The 5,496-nt window shown below is 53.4% G+C and overlaps 1 pseudogene across 1 annotated transcript; it reads left to right on the top strand.

The window, feature by feature from the left end:
- Positions 1-547: 547 nt before the first annotated feature.
- Positions 548-4,334, top strand: LOC144152142 (uncharacterized; annotated as a pseudogene). The gene is made up of 2 exons (XR_013319074.1): positions 548-1,886; positions 2,952-4,334. The product of XR_013319074.1 is annotated as an uncharacterized LOC144152142 (transcript).
- The last annotated feature ends 1,162 nt before the right edge of the window (positions 4,335-5,496 follow it).

Genomic DNA, 5,496 nt, shown 5'->3' on the forward strand with positions numbered 1-5,496 from the left:
TATGTCTACCCGACAATCAGTATGTTCTTACACTATTTCAGTTCGCCTCCGTCTTTATCTTTCGAAAACTGCAGCAAGTATGAAGCGAGCGACACGTTGAACGAGATCCCCCGTGCGCCACAGAACTAGCGCCCCGTCACGGCTAAGATGTAAGCGAAACGGCCCTTGAAGCCCAACAGGCAAGCTGACAGACACACGTCGTAGAAGTGGGTGCAGCGTTCGCGACTCGCGAGCAGTGACGTAAGGCGAGATGTCCGCCGGAACGCGCCACATAGTGGATCAGTGCCTGAACTAAGCGTTCCTACCCTTCCCATTGAAAAGCGCGCGACGCGTCAGGCAATGTTAATACAGGCGGCGTTGCGGCAGCTATCGCCGCTCCTCTCCCTCGTCCCCCTTCTCCTCTTACATCCGAAACAAACATAAGCGAGCCTTGCTTTGACAATAAATCGACGTTCTGCTCTCTTGCTGACCGGTGTAAGCTCTGTTCTTCGGCGCGCCTTTGTGCGGCCCGTGGGATGCAACAGTGGCGAGGACTGAAGACGCGATAGTCGCGAAAAAGGAACCCGAAGACCGCACCACGCCGTTGGACGACATGGCCCATCTCAAGCTACCAGACTTCGACGAAAGCAACGATAAGTGGAAACCGTACCTTATCAAGGTTGAAGCTTACTTCGAAGCGAACGCCGTTGAGAATTCTTGTGGCGGCATTGAGCACCCACACGGTATAGACTTTGGCAGGGAAAGTAGCTCCGCGCACGCCAAATTCCTTGACTTATGAAGAAGCAGTGGCCACGCTCAACGAGTATTATGACCCAAAAAAGAACGGAATTTCCGAAAGCTACAAATTTTTCAACCGGTGCCAAGCTGAAGGGGAGCCGATGCATGCCTTTTTGGTGGAAATTCGGCGGATAGCTGATAACTGCAACTTCGGAGGCGCTCTGGACCGGATGCTACGGGACCGCATTGTTTGCGGCGTACGTTCTAGTGCGTTGCAGAAACAGCTATTGTCAAAAAGGACTTGACGCTGGAAGAAGCAGAGGCTATAGCAATGGCAGCCGAGGCCGCAGAAACAGATGTACAAAACATGAACGCAGAGGACACACCACTACTAAAAGTAGATGCGTCTAGAAAAATGTACCCACAAGGGGAACGGAAGACTTCTCAAGTCGAAAGCTGTGGCAGATGCGGTAGTGGAAATCACGATGATGACGGTTGTCCCTGGGCCAGGTCACGGTGTTATCAGTGTAAACGTAAAGGGCACCTTGCACGAAAGTGCCGAAGCCGTGCGCAGCATGCAAACGACTCCAGAGCGGTGCGAACCAACACTTTGACTGTCACAGAAGGCTCCTCTAACGAGGAAATGGAAACAGCCCATATCTGGACACTAGCGTCTAAAAGGAAGAACGTTCTGGAGCCCCCGATTCGCCGAGTATTCACGTGGGGAGGCATTGAATTACCAATGGAGGTAGACACCGGGTCACCAATTTGCGTCATTTCTCGCGAACTTTATCAGAAGCACCGCAGGCAGTGGCCAAGTCTGAGAGCCTCCAATATCAAGCTTTCCTGCTACGTAGGCCGCCTACCTGTCCTGGGAGAACTTCAGTTACGCGTCCGCTACGGAGGGGTGTCCGTGGACTGTTTGCTGACTGTGTTGGACTGTGCGGGGCCAAGCCTGTGCGGCCGTGATTTGCTTCGTTTACTCGACAACGCAGGAGCTCCAATATTGCAGGTAGCAGCACGGGACGTCTCTCCGGAAGACCACGAAAGCAGCTACCACATCAACAGCATCTTCGAGGACTACGAGGACGTCTTTTCTGCCTACCTGGGCCTTATCGAGGGAACCCCCGCCAGTCTGCACCTAAAAGAGGGCGCCATTCCAAAATTCTGTAAGGCACGGCCCCTTCCCTACACTTTGCGCGATAAAGTAACGCAAGAGCTGGACAGGCGGGTTTCAATAGGAGTGTTGTCGCCAGTAAAGCATTCCGATTGGGCAACGCCAATTGTGGTGGTGTTAAAGAAAGACGGCACTGTCAGAATTTGCGGGGATTTTAAAGCCAACTTGAACCCAGCTTGTGCCACTGAGCAATACCCGTTGCCCGTGATTGAGGACATGTTTGCTCGCTTAAGCGATGGTGACTGTTTTAGCACTCTTGACCTGCGCGACGCATACAACCAAGTACCACTCGACGAAGCGGCAAGAAAATTCTGCGTCATTAACACGCACAGAGGCCTGTTTTGCTTTAATAGGCTGCCATTCGGAATAGCATCCGCCCCGGCAATCTTTCCAAGAAAGATGGATGAGGTGCTGGCAGGCCTGCCGGGCGTGCAAGCTTATCTAGACGACGTGCTCGTGTCGGAGAGAAGGAATGATAATGGCGAGCGACTAAGAAACGTCCTGCAGCGCTTCCGCGAACGGGGCATAAAGCTCAGATTTGATAAGTGCGAATTGCGCAGACCGTCTGTGACGTATCTTGGGCACCGAATCGACCGAGGGGGTCTTCACCCGACAGAAAAGAACGTCGACGCTATTGTTGAGGCACCGAGTCCGCGCAATGTTACCGAACTGCGCTCGTTTCTTGGAATGCTGACGTTTTACGCGAAGTTCCTGCCTAGCATGTCAACTACGCTTTTCCCTTTATATCAGCTGCTGGAAAAAAATGCGCGCTGGAACTGGAAGGAGCAGCAGGAAGCTGCTTTTACAGCTGCCAAGAAAAGGCGTAAAGATGCCCAAGTTCTCGTGCCTTTCGATCCAAACAAAGAGTTGAAGTTGGAATGTCACGCATCCCCCCACGGTGTCGGAGCAGCTCTGTTCCACACAGTAGGCAATGTTTATAAACCCATTGGATTCCGTTCCAGAACATTGACACAAGCTGAGCGGAACTATTCTCAACTAGAACCAGAGGCGCTGGCGCTCATTTTTGGCGTAACAAAATTTCGTGACTACCTTCTAGGGCGAGAGTTCACGCTGGTGACCGACCACCAGCCACTTCTGGGCCTGCTGAGACCGGACCGCCAGACACCAACGATGGCCGCCGCCCGAATCCAACGCTGGGCACTTAGCCTCGGGGCCTACCAATACAAGCTTCAGTACACTCCAGGGAGGCAGATGTTCAACTCCGACGCCCTGAGCCGTCTACCCCGGCGAGTTCCGGAACCTGTCCCGGATGATGAACCGCCCGAATACGTTCTGTCTCTGGAAACACTGGACGAAGGGGGAGTGACCACACGTGAGCTGAAGGTTTTGACTGCCGCTGACCCTGTCCTGTCTGAGGTTAAACGTTATACACTGAACGGGTGGCCTAAAACAAGACTCCTTGCACCATTTGGTCCTGCCATACTTTGACCGGAAGTTGGAGTTGTCAGTGGCGCATGAGCTACTCTACTGGTGAAACCGGGTAGTAGTACCGGAAGAGGTTCGTACTGGAGTGTTGCGTCTACTGCATGACACGCACCAGGGATCGTCTGCTATGAAAGCTATTGCACGTTCGCTGCTTTGGTGGCCAGGGCTGGATAGAGATATAGAGAAAATATCGGCTTCGTGTCAAACCTGCATCCAGAACCTACCGATGCCTACAGCAGCGCCACCAGTCAGCTGGCCAGCGACGAATGAGAGATGGTATCGTGTTCACGTGGATTTTGCGGGCCCAATCGCAGGAAAAATGATTCTGGTGGTGGTCGACACGCATACAAAATGGGTCGAAGCCATACCGCTGGTGCACGCTAACAGTGAAACCACGGTAAACTGCCTGCGTACTATTTTTAGCAGGTTTGGTGTCCCACGAACCTTAGATGCTGATAATGGGCCACAATTTACCAGCCAGGAATTCGAGACCTTTGCAAAGAACAACATAGTGCATCTAAGGTGCGCCCTCTACCACCCCCAGTCGAATGGAGCTGCAGAAAGAGTAGTGCGAACTATAAAGGAGGGGCTTCGAAAAATGAAAGGAGGGAAGATGGAGGACAATCTAGTGCGACTCTTGTTCAACTACCGGAGAACTCCACAGAAAAATGGAAAGTCACCAGCAGAGATGCTTCTCGGTTACCAAATACGGTCCCGGCTGGACTCGTGTTTTCCTCCTACTCTTGGAGAGCCGTCGCAGGGTCAAGACGACTGGACCTTGCTACCAGAGACCAATGTTTACGTGCGGAACTATGGTAGCGGTGACAAGTGGATACCGGGACGGGTAAAGACTGCGTCCGGGTCCAGGATGGCTACCGTGGAAACTTCGGGAGGACTGGCCCAGCGACATGCCGATCAAGTGCGCTTGCAACGCAACGGTACAGTGGAGCAGCAGCAACAGCCTGACGGTGTGATCGAGCAACGACTGGCATCCAGCCCGTGTTGCGTCTTGTAGCGAGTTGTAGCGACCGCAGTCTGCTGGTAGCGGGGCCAGTCGCCGTCGCTTCGTCGAGCCAGGACTAGGGGAGAGCTTTAGAGCAAACTCAACGGGTTTATTTACATTTTTACAGTGAGTTGTCGAGATGAAGACAGAAGACAGATCTTGGCGGGCCGCAGCACGCCCTTTTTGTTGACCCCCGATCCCTAGTTCCCTAGGTTGGGGATCCCCATACAAAACAATGCGGACCAATGGTGAGGTGTAAGTTCCTCGCTGTGAAGCACCGCCCTCGGGTAGGGACACGCCTTTCAGGTATGTCGACAGATGCACGGCACACACAGACACACACACACACCCTTGCCACTCGTCAGGAGCATCTAGTCGGTGTTGCTGTAGTAGAAGGGGAAGAACGGAAGACGCGCGAGCGCCTCGTATCTTTTTGGTGTCCGCCGCGCGCTGCGTTCCCACGGTGGGGTTCTCACACATACTTCCCAGGGAGCTAACAAGGTTCGTGGAATCACTCGGAAGGGTTAATGGCTTGACCATTGCCATGCCTTCTTCGCTGTGCTGCCGCCGCCACTGGGTCCCATTGTCCGGTCGTCGCCGTCTGGGCTTTCACGCGCACACGCGTTCAGTTGCTCAGGCCGGGGGACGAGCGGCGGCTCCTTAATCCCTTTTGGGCAACAACACTAAACACCGCTCAAAAGCCGCTGTCAATCAGTGGCCGCCGCCGCGGTGTCGGCTTCCTTTCGTTTCCGTCGACAAGCGGTGGGGAGGTCGACCGGCGGGTGACTGACCCGCGCAAACATGGCGCCGGTGAGTCATAACAGCTCCTCCGCCGACGGGAAGATCTCGGACGTCGTGTAGTATCAGCTGCTCGACGGGAGAGATCACAATAGCAGCATTCTTTCAGCACCATTGAAACCACAAAGACCAACCTCCCGAACCAGCAAGAGCCGGCAATGAGTTTTCGGCAACCAGGCTGCTCTTTCAAAGGTGCTACAATGCACCTACGCTTTTCAATTTTTTTTTTTCATATGGCAACCACACCAATACTCTTGCTCACAGCTAAAAGCTTAGACTGAGTTACTCACAACACTACTCAAAACCATTACTGAAAACGTTCCTCCACTGAAAACAAAAGAAAGCGAAAGAAAAG

This window comes from Haemaphysalis longicornis, unplaced genomic scaffold (assembly GCF_048455015.1).
Source record: "Haemaphysalis longicornis isolate Haplotype H1 unplaced genomic scaffold, Haemaphysalis longicornis Haplotype H1 scaffold_9, whole genome shotgun sequence".
Classification (NCBI taxonomy): domain Eukaryota; kingdom Metazoa; phylum Arthropoda; class Arachnida; order Ixodida; family Ixodidae; genus Haemaphysalis; species Haemaphysalis longicornis.